Source organism: Triturus cristatus, chromosome 3_1, assembly GCF_964204655.1.
Source record: "Triturus cristatus chromosome 3_1, aTriCri1.1, whole genome shotgun sequence".
In the NCBI taxonomy this organism is placed as follows: domain Eukaryota; kingdom Metazoa; phylum Chordata; class Amphibia; order Caudata; family Salamandridae; genus Triturus; species Triturus cristatus.
The window spans coordinates 991,207,432-991,220,723 of record NC_140583.1 but is presented as its reverse complement, the minus strand read 5'-3'; positions in this window follow the sequence as shown (position 1 = coordinate 991,220,723).

Sequence of the window (13,292 nt, the reverse complement as noted above, 5' to 3'; positions counted from 1 at the left end):
ACAGCGCTTTCAATAGAGCCAGTTATATTACATAAGAACTTCAGAGTACATGAATAACATATACGAAACAAACAAACTCTAAACCCACATAAGATTGGTAGTAAGTACACATGTCTACTACAGGTACTAGCGGTTAGAGTTACATATATACAAGTTGCAAATTCACACAAAGTTACATTTTAAGAAGAGTTGAAGCGATTAGTTTGGACAAATATCTATTTCATATTTACACAGAATGATCTTCTCACCATTGCTGGGGTTATAGGGTTGGAATGGGGTGGGAAGCCAAATCCTGCTGCCAGAAACATTCAGAGAAAGGTTCGTTTATTCAAACCTCTTACGGTGGACTGCCCTTAAGAGAGTCACTTAGATGTGGTTCCATAGCTAAGGTAGTGCAACACTACTGTTATTAGATGCATGCCTTACGGCTTGTGTTTTTATCTTTACATGCTGGATGGGCTGTTCCATATGTTGTTACTCCACCAGCATTACATGGAATGATACTTACGGGTTTCAAAATTTAAAATGTAATAAAAAGTTAATGCAAAAAAAACCTGATGATGCCTTTTTTTAAGATGGGGGCCAGTAAGGCTTTCTTCCAACTAGCTGAAACAACAGCACAGAACATGGAAAAGTTACATAGCAAAGTGAGAACCAATGTCACTTCAATGGATACCAGATATAAAATATGAGGAGTACAAGGATAAAATGGGCATTCAGCTTGATTTAAAGTTGGGCGGACAGGTTACTCGGTCACAAACTTGACAGATAACCTGTCTGCCTTAGTATAGGACATAATGCACTTGTAATAAGGTGGAAGGGACATTCGCCACATTTGTGACAGAGTAATCCACCGCCAAAGCCAAAATCAGGCTCGCATGCGGGAGAAAGATTTGTTCGACCTTTTCTATACATAGAGGTTCAAACTGAGTGAAAGTATAAGAATTGTTTGCTATTTCTGGCTGAGAAAAGGTGTTGACTATTAGGTGAAGTGGGGAAGCTCACAGATCTTTTGTTCGAAAAACAATTAGAGTTAGTCTCAACGAGACTGAGAGGGACCCATAAGAGTAGTATGATGAGTTGAGCTGCAGATATTATTACCAGCTGAAAACAATTCATGAGAGGAATTTTTTGAGGCCGCAATCTGATTGGAAGAGAAGACACTGTGGGGACGATTTACGAACTTGTCACGCAGTGTAGCGCAGCCAGTCCCCTTGATGCGCTGCGTGACAGGGAAAGGGCAGGAATGCGCCGTATTTAAGTCAATACTGTTCATACCTTCCTTTTTCCCTGAGCTGGTGCCCTGTTGGCAGTAGCGGCAACACAGGCATCCTTGCACCACGGTGCAAGGGTGCCTCCGTTGAATGTAGAACTGTTTTTGTGGAAGAAGGGGCACCTTCCTGAGCAAAAACAATTCTGAGAGGCATATTCCTTTATGTGTGCTACAGAATACAGCACACATAGAAAGAGGAAGTGAAGAGGAGAAATAAAGATATTTCAGCTTGTTCCGCCTCTCCTGTGAAGGCGTACCTTTTTGGTGCATTCCCAGGTTTACTAACTCTGGTCAATCTGGAAACGCGTCAAAATCCATGGGAGTTGTGTGGGAACACCCATGCAACACCCATTGAACGCCTTGATAGGGCAAAGTAAGGCAACGCAGCGATTTGTGCTGCGTTGCTTTACTCCAGATTTATGGAGATACTCAGGGCCACACAAAGTGGTCTTACGTGGCTTGATAGATCACACTTAAGGTGTGTGTCGTGCATGTTCCAAGTTGCTTGGTGCAAACGCGACACAAACAGGGTCATAAATATGCCCCTATGTACCTTTTTCACTTTCTATTTATGACGTTTTAACACTGTTATATAGGAAGATTGAGGCTCAGGGCTTTAGTTATACAGCCAATCACTTTTGAGGCACCACAACTGCGTTTAATATTAGCAAGTTCCTCGGAATACCACAGAACTGATGGAAAGGAACGTTTAGACTAGACATTTCTAAATGGCGTGATGAAATTAAGAGCAGATGTAATACATAAATCATATTCTTCTGTGCCTGCTTCGATGTTAATAATAGTATCCTGCGGATTAAAAAAAAAGGGGGGAGGGAGGGGGGGGGGGACAGAAGATACATTTTCCACAGTAATGTTTGACCAGGATTGAGACAGCTCAGGCGACAGTTTAGGGGCAGTGATCGAAGAGCAGAGGAGGTAACGAAATAGAAAACGGACTGGAATGATGGTCTGATCAACCTACGGGAACCAATAGGCCTAGGAGTCACTGGCTGGGAGGGCTACAGCTAGGCCATGTTTGAACTCCCCCATACACGTCTCACAGCTGGAGCCCTGTTGATAGGAAATCCTACTAGGTTTGGAATGGGCAGGGAGAATTGGAAACGGTTTTTAAACACAATGCAACAAATACAGTAAGCCATGAATGGTTGTCACCATCTCGACCCTTATTCAGGCGTCTACATCTGGGGACTGCAATCCATGTCATGGACTTCTCAATGTATCCCACATGACGTGTGTCCTTATATCAGAATACTTTTTCTGGGTCATCATTACATTTTACCCATGCCCTCTTTTGCACCCTGGCTTCCCGTTTCTTCTCCCCTAGCACTCTGAAGCTGATTTCATGCGCTATGTAGCGCTTTACAATAAGCCTCATTAAGCATCAAGATAGCTAAATGTATGACAGATTCTGCAACGATTACACTTAATGAACTCAGGGCTCTAAAGGTGAAATAGATGTGGCGTTAATTTCATTAGAAATACACCAAATATATCTCGCTCGCACAGCCTGGATAAATACGGCATACGCACGGGGTAGTAATAAGCGCTATACAAATGCTGCAAGGCAGCGGCATAATACCAGTCACTCACTGCACCAATAGCAGTGCCACCACTCATTCCACCAATAGCAATGCCACAGCCTCCCTGTAAGACCTGGCCTGCATCCCAGGCGGGCACCCTCCCTTCCTGCGTGTGCTCTTTTGGGGTCTCGTTGAAAGGCTGACGAAACAAACACACAATCTGGGCACACGTGACTGAGGGCACGTATGTGACCCGTGACTGAGGGTGTGAGCTGAGACCAGCGGTGCATGTTGAGAAGAGGGGGTGCACAAGACCAGCGGTGTGCCACTGAGACCAGGAGCATTTACCATGACCAGTAGTGTGCACTTATCTGTGCACACAGGCCAGAAATATTCAAATATGTAGCAAAGGATTAACGACTACGTTTAAGCACAATGCAATCAAAACAGCCTTTTTTAAATTCATGGAAACGTCATATTGTTTAAAACGGACGCCCTAAAAGTAAATAAGTGACCTGGGTGTGCACTGAAACCAGGATGTGCATTGAGGCCAGGGATGCACACTGTAGAGCCCTGAAACCAGTAGTATGGACTGAGCCTATAGGTGCACAGTAGTGTGCATTGAGAGCAGCGGGTAAACACTGAGGCCAGGGGTGTGCACTGCAACCTGAGGTGAGCATGGGTGTGCGCTGAGACTTGAGGGAGTTCATTTAGAGCAAGGGTGTGCCTTGAGTCCAGGAGTAAGCACTATGACTAGGAGGTATGGTTTGAGACAAGAGGGAGCCCGCAGAGTCTGGAGGTATCTACTGATGTGCACTGGTGTGCATCGAGGACCTAATGTATGCTCTGGGTCCTGGCAGAGCACACACAGTCCAGGAGTGCACACTGAGGACAAGGGTGTGTGCACTAAGACAAGGGGGTGTGCACTGGTGTTCACCGAGAACAGGAAGCTGCACGGAGCCCTTTGTATGTGGATGTGCACTGAGACTAGGGGTGTGCACTACAACCTGAGGTGTGTGTGAGACGTGCACTGAGACTTGGGGAGTTCACTTACAGCAGATATGCACCATGAATCCAGGGGTGTGCACTATGACTATGAGGTGTCCACTGATGTGCACTGGTGTGCATCGAGGCCCTAATGTATGTCCTGGGTCCTGGCAGAGCACACAAACACCAGGAGTGCACACTGAGGACAACGGTGTGTGCACTGAGACAAGGGGTGTGCACTGGTGTTCACCGAGAACGGGAAGCTGCACGGAGCCCCTCATGTGTGGATGTGCACTGAGACTAGGGGTGTGCACTACAACCTGAGGTGTGTATGAGACCTGCACAGAGACTAGAGGGAGTTCACTTAAGTTACAGCAGGTATGTGCCCGGAATCCAGGGGTGTGCAATATCACAAGGAGGTACAGCTTGACACCAGGCGTGCACACTGGTGTGCACTGGTGTGCATTGAGGACATAATGTATGCCCAGGATCCAGGGCGTGCGCACAGTGACCCAGAGTGCACTCTGAGGACAATGTACCTCTTCTTTTATTTTACTTTTTCAACTTTCCCGTTTGTACCTGTAACGCATGTAAGTTTGTAAATCTCCTTATGTAACGTACTCGACTCTATTGTAAAGCGCTCTGACACCTTTGGGTAAAGACCGCGCTATATAAAAGTGCATAAACAAATAAATAAGGTGTGCACCGAGACCAGGTGTGTGCACTGGAGGTTACCGAGACCCGGAAGCTGCACGGAGAGCGTCGGTGTGCACTGAGACCAGGGATGGGCGGCGCCTGTAGAGCTGTTGTTTTGCTCTCGCGCGCTGTGCGTGTGGACGGAGGAGCCAGAGAGGGGAGCAGGCAGGCGTCATTCCAGGCCCGTGAGTAAGCCGGCTTGAATGTCTGGTATTTGTAGTAATTATCCCCCGCCTTCCTCCGGGGTGGAGTTGAAGGATTTTCAGACAAGCCTGCCTATCGCAGACAGCTAGGGATCACCGCATGCTTTGCTCGCATGAGCGCCCTGTGCGGAGAGCTTTAACCCCGGCCAGGGGCGGAATGACAACACCACTAACCCGACGAGAATTGTCCAGGTTTACATGGTGAGCAGGAAGCACAGCTCAGTAGCGAACAGCCTCCCTGTTCCACTCAGCCATATACTCACCCGAAACTAATGAAATACAAGCAACGTTTGGGATCAACAAACTACGGTCATGTGCTAACATAGTTGCCTTTGGTGCCATCGGGCCCGAAATTTCATACCATATTACCCACTTCAGCAAATGGTGTGATCCTGGACAGATCCCTTCATTACTGTGTTCCCTTGTCTGACAAACGTTGGCAAGGCTTAGAAATATGCTGAGTTTTTGGGTGCTTTATATACAATATAAATCGAAATAGTACTCCTTAAAGCCATGGACCAGGAAAGATTTCCTCGAAGTAGGTAAAAACTGTTTGCAAGTCATCGGTGTAATGTTTCCACTCCTGGGGTTTTATGCTACGAATTTCTGCTACTCGGACCTATATGCAGGGCCCCTGGAATTATGCAGCACGGCATGCCTAACATCATTTAGGTTCCTCCCTGTGGAGCAGGGACCAAACACTGATTGATTCAACCTAATCAGTGTCCTCTGCAGCTTTCTGACCTGACTGAGGTAATATTTTGTTCTGTTTAACTTTTAGTGCTTGCAAACAGAAGGCTTGTGTCTGGCAGGACAAACAAAATTGCAAAGATTTATTTTCTATAGTTAACTTTCTTTTATTTTGCCAAGGTTTCATTTCTCACTTTGCACTCATGTTTTCTTTTGTTTTTTCCTCCTGGGTGCCGTTCTCAAAAGATGAGGATTGTTTTATTGCAAAGCAACATTGTTTCTTTCTTATGTGTAATTTCTGAGATTATGCTTTATACACATAATTGTGCAGCACACCCCAATCCACCCCAACTTCAATCCGTCCCACTCCACTCCACCCAACCTCACCACACACCAACCCACCCCCTCAATTCAATCCACCCCAGACCAATCCAATCTAATCCAAATCACTCACCCCCAATCCACTCCAATCAACCACACTCAAATCCTCCCAACCCACCCCACTCCCATCTGGAATTTGCCCCACTCCAATTCACACCACTCTAATCAAAAACAATCTGCCCCCTCCAATCTTCCACACTCTAATCTGCCCCACTCCAATCCAAAACAATTTGCTCCACTCAAAAACAGTCTGCCCCACTCCAGTCCAAAACAATCTGTTCCACTCCATTTCAAAACAATCTGTCCCACACCAATTCAAAACAATCTGCCCCACTTCAATCTGCCCCACTCCAATGTGCGCCGCTCCAATTCAAAACAATCTGCCCCACTCCAATGTGCTCCACTCCAATCAAAAACAATCTGCCTCACTCCAATTCAAAACAATCTTCTCCACTTCAATTTGCTGCACTCCAATGTGCCCCACTCCAATCCAAAACAGTCTGCCCCACTCCAATATGCCCCACTCCAATCCAAAACAGTCTGCCCCACTCCAATATGCCCCACTCCAATGTGCGCCACTCCAATTCAAAACAATCTGCCCCACTCCAATGTGCTCCACTCCAATCAAAAACAATCTGCCTCACTCCAATTCAAAACAATCTTCTCCACTTCAATTTGCTGCACTCCAATATGCCCCACTCCAATCCAAAGCAATCTGCCCCACTCCAATCCTAAACAATCTGTCTCACTCAATCCAAAACAATCCGCCCCACTCCAATCAGCCCCACTTCAATCAAAAACAATCTGACCCACTCCAATCCAAAACAATCTGCCCCACTCCAAACCAAAACAATCCACCCCACTCCAATCCACTCCACTCAAAACCAATCCACCTCACCTCACCTCACCCCAATCCAATCCACCTCACTCCTAGCCAATTCACCCCACTCCAACCCAATATACCTCAAACCAGTTAAATCCAATCTATCCCACTCCTGTCTACCCCATCCCACTCTCACCCTACCCTCAATTCCATCCGCCCAACCCAATCCAGTTCACCCCTCCCCAGTCCCAACCACCCCAATCCAATCCACCCCACTCCATCCAATCCACCTCACTCCAATCTAATCCACTTTACTGCAATCCAGTCTACTCCACTCCAATCCACCCACTCCATGCAATCCAATTCACCCGCTCCAATTCAGCCCATTCCATTCCACCCCCCTGCATACCACCCCACTCCATACCAGCCCACTGTATTCCACCCTACTCCATTCCACCTCACTCCTTTTCTCCCCACTCCAGTACACCCACTCCAATCCACCCCATCCCACTCCAATCCACCCCACTCTGGTACACCCCATTCCAGTCCAATGCACCCACCCTACCCCATTTCATTATACCTTACTTCAATCTAATCCACCGCATCCAGTCCACCCTACTCCAATCCACCCTTCTCCACTGCTGTCCAATCGACCTCACTCTACCCCAATCCACACTACCCCAGTTCAGTACACCCCACTCAATCCAATCCATCCAGCCCACCACACTCCAAACAACCTCACCCCACCCCTCTCCAATCCAATCCACCCCACTCCAGTGCAATCCACCCCACTCCAATCCAATCCACATCACTCCAATCCACCCCCGCCAGTCCAGTCCAATCCACCACTCAACTCTAATTCCCCCACTCCAAACCACCTTACTTTAATCCAATCCACCCCGCCCCAATCCAATCCACCCCACCTCAAACCAATATAATCCACCCCACTCCAGTCCACCGCAATCTAATCCACCTCACCCCATTTCAATCCACCTTACTGCAATCCAATCTACCTCATTCAGTCCACCCACTCCAATCCATCCCACTCCACTCAATCCAACCCACTCTACCCCAATCCAACCCACCACAATCTACTCCAATCTAATCCACCCACTACCTCAGTTCACTCAAACCCACTCCACCCTATTCCACTCCACTTCACTTTACACCACTCCACTCTACAACACTGCACTCTATGACACAGCACTTTACGACTCTCTCTGCCACTGAACTCTACTCGCCTCTACCCAACTCTACAACACTCTACTCCCACTAGCTACTCCATTCTATGACACTCTACTCCAACAAATCCAGACTACGACACTACTTTCACCTCACCACTCTAGGACACTCCGCGCCACTAACTTTTAGCCATGCTGAACAGCAGCCACACTGGTGTACAACCTGGAAAAAACACATTACCAAAGCCAATATCTCTTCTATAAGCGAGACCTGTTGGCTTTTTAAATGCTTGTAATACTTGCTAACACTATCTGGGCATTAACAACATTTTGGGTGACCTAGCGCTCCAACAGGAATCCACAATATAAATAACTAGATTTCGTAAGAGTATCTGCGGTGCTACCAAACTAGGGAATAACACCCCATTGCCTCAAAAGCTCAATCATTGATTGATTAACTAACAATTAATGTTGATGCACACGCAATTAGTAAACACAAAATGAGAAAATTAAAGAAAAAACAATATTCATTTTAGGCTTCCATTCTTCTTTAATCTTCCATAGAGTCTTCCACTCCCAACGCGTTTCGTCGCAATAGGGATTAACCCAAACGATTTCCTCAGGGCTGGAAGTAATGCAAAATTACAAAAATTGAATCTTCCATATTTAAACATAAATTAGCTTAAGTAAGCCCAATATAGAAGCTCGTGTAGAGGAGAGATTAAAGTGCATAAAGAAAGACATGCAATCCTTGTACATAGCTCCATATTACACATGTTAACAGATCAAAGTTATATCATTCACATGCAGTAATACCTATGAAACCAATCATTTTGTGTGTGGGGCCAAAGTGCCCAGTAAGCTTCAATTATAACTCCCTAGTTATTTCATCATGAATCCATATTGGTAATAACACCCGAAACTTGTGAATTGCATGCTATGTAAGTTATCTCTTAATAATTTCATACCTTAAGTTCTTTTAGTCCAATATTTCCTATAGTGATCAACATTAAGTTGGTGTTAACAACTGCGAGACACATGAGGCACAGATAAGTCAATCTCAAAAGCGGTTAGTCCGCTATCTAACCCGTTTCCTCTTACCTCCTTATATTTCCAAAATGAGTCAAATTCCTTCCAAGTTCCTAATATTTAAGCCACTTTATAATGCTGCCACATAATTCCTAAGAAAAACAATCACGAAAACTAATAAAAGATCAATGATAACAATAGCTAAATCCACAGTGATCAGAATTACTGACACTTATGCTTTTGAACACCTCTCACCTCTCATAATCCGAGAGATCGGCCACTCCAATTCCCACGTAGATCAAGACAAATAAGCTCATAAATTACCACTAGGGTATCAGAACTTTAGTCTTCAGCAACCTACGAACAGTATAAATGCATTGAAACAGTCGTATATGACAAAAACCGTATAAACTTGACACAAACCACTGATTCTGAAATCCAAGTTAAAAAGAGATGAAGTAGATTACAATAGTGGAAGAATCTTTACTTTTTCTAAGAAATATGATTATCTCATGTTTGATAAGAATAAGCAAGTGCCTGAATCAGTCCACTAGCTCCAGTAATACCTCATTAAGTACGGTACCCACTAGTGGTAGTGATGTGGAAGGGGGCTCTGGAGCTCCAGGGAGACAATTACACCCTTTGGGCAATTCATCTTTCCTACAGGAAGTGAATCGGATCAAAAGAGGGAACAGAGAGCAGGACAAGAGGACAGGAAATAATTTGCACATGCTGGTTATGTCCCCCGCGGTGTGTTAGTCCAAATGATTCTAGGGAAGCCAAGCAAGACTAGAGGCTGGCAGGCAGTTTCTAATGACAGCGAAGTGGAGAGTGTCAGGATACTCCACTTTGGCAATGTATGAGGAGCTTCCTGGCTTGCAGAGGCAACATTTAACCTCCCTGCAGCCTGCACACAGGGCTGACTTCATCTGCAGGAACTCCTGCCCAAAAAGAGTGGGGCATCATATGGCTTGAAATGGCACAGAGGTTTATCAGTGAGATGGTGACAAGGCAGGTGGTAGGGGCTGAGGAATGCAGGGGGTTGTCCTGTTAGGGGACCTAAGGGGAGATGGGTTAGCCCATTTTTCCCCTGTGCTCTTTGGGATGGTGGTGCTGGCCGGTAAGGCGATAGGTGGCTGGTTGTCCTGGTCAGGTGGGAAAAGCCGGGGTTAGGTTACTACTCGTTTGGTGTGCAGAGGGTGGCTGTCTGTTTCTTTCCTACGTCTGTACAACCAGAAGGTTTCTCGTGTCCGTGCCGGAAGATAGGCCTGAGACATTCGTGTTAGGCTAGAAACAGGAGGGCGTTCAGGAGTAAGTCAGGTAAGGAAGTTGGGACGTGTGAGGTGAGAGCAAGGCTCAGATCTCTGTACTGGGGTGAATGTATGACATTGTTCTGCATTCTGTCCATCTATTGTTGTTTTTGCATTTGTCACCCCGAGTGGAAAGGGTATGCCCACCTAGACGTGGGTCCCTTGCTCTCCATGCCACTGGAAATCAAGCAAGCCTGGCTGAAGACGGCTGAAATGCCAGAAACCGGTCCTAGGATGCTTGTTTCCAGTCCAGGGAGAACCTGGCTTGGCAGTTCGGGCTGGACTGTTCCCATGAGGCACAGGGTCAAGACTGATTTGCATATGGCTGGGTTCAAACTAGAACGGTATGGTGAGCAAAAAAACGATGGATTTAGGCCCATATCTCTGTACTGGGGTGAATGTATGACATTGTTCTGCATTCTGTCCATCTATTGTTGTTTTTGCATTTGTCACCCCGAGTGGAAAGGGTATGCCCAGACGTGGGTCCCTTGCTCTCCATGCCACTGGAAATCAAGCAAGCCTGGCTGAAGACGGCTGAAATGCCAGAAACCGGTCCTAGGATGCTTGTTTCCAGTCCAGGGAGAACCTGGCTTGGCAGTTCAGGCTGGACTGTTCCCATGAGGCACAGGGTCAAGACTGATTTGCATATGGCTGGGTTCAAACTGGAACGGTATGGTGAGCAAAAAAACGATGGATTTAGGCCCAGATCTCTGTACTGGGGTGAATGTATGACATTGTTCTGCATTCTGTCCATCTATTGTTGTTTTTGCATTTGTCACCAGGAGTTAATGGCAGCTAAATTAAGGGCAAAATGACAATGTCTCAACTGGTAAATCATGTAAGGGAACTGTTAAGCATGAGAATTAATCATATAGCACAGGACAGGGACAAGGGAGACCAAAGGAGGGTGAAGGGTTATTATTTGTAGATAGAAGCACAAAATACAACTAAATTACAGTAACCATAACAACCATATGTGCACTGGGGGTGTCGTTGAGAGTGAACGGCGCAGTGACACAAGTGATTAGGCAAACAACGTGGAGCGGCGAAGGACAAATAAACAATGGGGGTCAAACAAAATTTTTACAAGATATTCACAATCACAAACATAATTCCATTATTTGTGAATGACCCTTAAAAGGCCACAAATGGCGTTGTAGAGTCGACGGCGTTTCGACCTCTGTTAGCTTGAGGTCATCATCAGGACTATGGTTACATGATTCATAAAGTACTTCTGGTGACAAGCAAGGGAGGGGAGAGAAGTTCAAGGAGAGTCAATCTCGAGGGGCGCGGCGGTGTCAGTGAAAACCAGTATTCAGGTTACTGAGGTGCGTATCGTAAGTAATGGTTCATGCAACCGTGAAGAACTGAAGCGTGCGACGTACTTGGCAGCGCTCAGAAGCGCTGGTTTAGCGCTCAATGGAATCGGGCTGGCTGTAGATCTGGAGATGCTTCATTCGTCCCAACGGCCTCTTGCTACCAGACTTATCCCGGTTCCTTGTCCTGGACTGTCTCAACCTCGATCTACAGCCGGACCCGATTACATTGAGTTGCTGCCTAGATATCATGCATTGCCTGTTTCCAAAGGGCACACTCAAAAGTAGCCTACATCAGTGGCCATTAATGTAATGACAAGGCTTGAACTTTCTCTAGTCTATCTTTGGGCTCAATATCACATGGTTGGTAACACCCTCGGATGTGACCACCTCTACTTGGAAGTCCCTTCTGTATCACCATCGGCAGAGGAGCAACTTTGACACCCAGGGTCAGATCTATCTATGCGCCGGATCTGTCAGTTACAGCGCATTTCTGTCCTTTTCCCCTGCGCTGGCACACAATGGGCTGCCATGCACCAATGTAGGCAACCTTGCACTATGGTGCAAGGGTGCCTGCTTTGCCGGGATGATTATTTTTCTGCAGGAAGGCAAACCTTCCTGCACAAAAGCAATCATAAGAGGCTTTTTCCTCTTTTTATTTGTGCTGCAGAATGCAGCCAGGGCCTGACTGGCCGTAGCAGGCATTGGGCATTTCCCCGGGAGGCTGGAAAGGTGTGGGCCAATTTTACAGTGGTGGGGGCTGTTTTTGATACTGGGGGCCGGTTGTGCAGCAGTGCTGCTATATCAGCCCCTAGTAACAAAAGCAGCAAAAGGGCTGGTCCGTCATCATTGCCAGGGTTGCTTTGGGTTCCCAGTCCCGCGCTGAACGCAAGACACAGAGAAAATGGAAAAATTAGGAGAAATAAAGATATTTCTCCTCGTTGTGCCTCCCTTATGCCTCCCCTGGGGAGGCGTACGTTTTTGTCGCTGCCTCAGAGTTACGGTTTCTCGTAAATCTGGGCAGTGTTAAAAAGCCATGGATTTTGCTAGAAACACCCCTGCAACACCCATTGCATGCCCCTTTCATGCATAAAGCTGTGTTAAAGGAAACAATATACAAGGCACCATTAAGCCTAAAAAAGTGGCTTAGTACTGCCTGGCAAACACGGAGCAGGTTCCTGCGCCACCGGAGCGTCACAAATAGTAATGCACCGGCGGCGCAAGGGGCTGATAAATAAGCCCCTGTGTCTATCAGTTTAACCCTCATGGAGCACTAGCCCTGGGCTGACAGCAGTCATTTCATAACCAGGTGTTTAATGCTACACTAAAGGAGATGCCAGACTGAAGCTACACGTTTGAGACGATCTATATGTGTTGGCTGAACCTCGGCAAGTGCGGTTGTGCTTGGGTAAAGTAGGCTCTGCCTGTCCAACTGGGTTTAGTTCAGGGCAATTAGGACCTCCGGCTGTGTGCCTTGGACTCTACCTGTGCCTTGGAGTACTGCCTGAGCATCCAGAACACTCTGGCCTCTCTCTGGGTATTTGGAGCACCACCTGAGCAGTCTTATTGGGCACTCATGGTTCGGAACGGGCACTCAGAGCAGACCCTATGAGGCACTTCTCATGATCGCCTCTATCCAGCACATGTTCATGAGTCCTTCCTCCCTCACTGCTGAACGGACACAAAAGGGTATTAATCCTTGCTGCCCACAAGCAGCTCTCTGCTCATTGGCTGCTCATTTGTCACTTCTAAATGGATGACACAGAATACTTATCTTAGCCACCAGTAACCAATACTTCCCTTTGCATTCCTCTGTTTCTACTGGGTCCTCTACCCTGTAGAGAGTTTATGCTGACTGGATG